Source organism: Microtus ochrogaster, chromosome 21 (assembly GCF_000317375.1).
Source record: "Microtus ochrogaster isolate Prairie Vole_2 chromosome 21, MicOch1.0, whole genome shotgun sequence".
NCBI classification, from domain to species: Eukaryota; Metazoa; Chordata; class Mammalia; order Rodentia; family Cricetidae; genus Microtus; species Microtus ochrogaster.
The window spans coordinates 2,099,452-2,101,173 of NC_022022.1; the positions used below are offsets into that span (position 1 = coordinate 2,099,452).

Here is a 1,722-nt window from a genome sequence, read left to right on the forward strand (position 1 = left end):
ACAATAGCCTTAGGCAGGCAAGGTGAAACAGCAACACTTCTTTTCAAAATTAAAGAAATACAACATAAACAAATGTACCACACATTAGTAACACACAACATAAACAAATGTACCACACATTAGTAACACACAACATAAACAAATGTACCACACATTAGTAACACACAACATAAACAAATGTAACACACATTAGTAACACACAAATGTAACACTTAGCAGGGACAGCTAAATCTTGTGCCCAGATTACGACCCCCAGAGAGATAGACCACCAGAGAGGCCCAGGTGGTTTAATAATAATAATAAGCAAGGTTTAATCAGCATAATACAAACATGTTTGGAACTCATCTCCATCGCCGTTGCAACAAGGTAGAGAGGAGTTGTATCTCCCCTTTGGGATAAGCTTTTAAAGACATAACTACAAAGAGAATCTTTGAAGATGCTTTGGCACTGGTACAGGACTTTTGCTCCCTCCCATTCTGTTAAGTTAGCTTTTTCCTTGTTTTTAGAGCAAGGCCACTGTTCCTGAGTTAGGCCATCTTTATCTTTATCAGCCTGTACCAGGGGGCTGGCTGGGCTGAGCTAAGTGACCTTGTGCTCGGAATCTCCTGGGTGGGAGAGGGGAAGGTCACTACCTTTCTGGGAAAACATTCTGCTAGGAAATTTTTTCTTGCCCCTTTGAGAATAAGGGGTGAGGGTCCCACACTGGATCTCCAAACACAAACTTAGCGTGGTTTCCTTTGACTAGTTTGGGCACTTGGAAGACGAAAGTTGAGGATTCTAGACCTAAAGGGAAGTCCTAGCAGAATGTTGCTTATTACAGTCTGGGCCTCTCTGGTGGTCTCTCTCTGGGGGTCGTAATCTGGGCACAATACCAGGGGAATAACTGGTTCACAGTAGATCGCTGTCAGGTGTGATGTTTCCTGCCCCTAATCACATCTCTGCTGCGGTGGAGGCATCAGCGACTTGAGAAAGCCTGGTGAGAAATTTCCAGCCCTGTCTAAAAGAAACTAAATAAAATGGACAGGAACACTTCTGTAAACTTCCTTTGTGTAGATGGGAAGTGTTCTGTACAGTTGACCCTAGAGGTAGTGGGAGTTGTTTGTGGTATTAAAACTAGGTGTAGTCGTCCCTGGGTGGGCTTGAACCACCAACCTTTCGGTTAACAGCCGAACGCGCTAACCGATTGCGCCACAGAGACACTGAAGGAAAAAGGATAGGTTGGCAGGATGCTGAGTGATGCTTCACCAAGTCCACCACGCCTTGGGGTGATCACAAGAGAGAATTCGGTCCTCAATAGAGGGTCGCGGTGCTCGCTGCGATGCGCCTGCTTCCCGAGCTCACCCGGACGTCATGAACCCCGCATGTCCTGCCCGCACCTTCCGATGCTGGGGTTGCGCCGCCACTCGGGAGTCTGGGGGGCCCCACGCTGTCGGGGTGAAGATGCCCCCGTACGCTTTAGGATCGATCGTTCCCTGGGGCTGGTCATCCCAGGCGTGTGTCTGAGTCACTGCACTGTCCAGGGCTTGGGCCTGGGAGGCAAGCGTAGGAAAGGCCATGGGTGGTAGGAAGGGGAGAACAGGTGCCGCGGTCCAACCTGGGTTCAGGTCCTGAGTCAGAAAGGGGCTCGGCGCGAGAAATAAATTGTCCGACCGCCATATGAGTTTCACACAGTGGCTGGCCCCGAATAACTTTAGCCGTCTTTATTTATACATCAAAACAAGC

The 1,722-nt window shown here is 48.6% G+C and overlaps 1 non-coding gene across 1 annotated transcript; it reads right to left on the bottom strand.

Moving 5' to 3' along the window:
• Positions 1-1,124: 1,124 nt before the first annotated feature.
• Positions 1,125-1,198, bottom strand: Trnan-guu. The gene has a single exon. It is a non-coding gene; the product is annotated as a tRNA-Asn (tRNA).
• Positions 1,199-1,722: the final 524 nt, after the last annotated feature.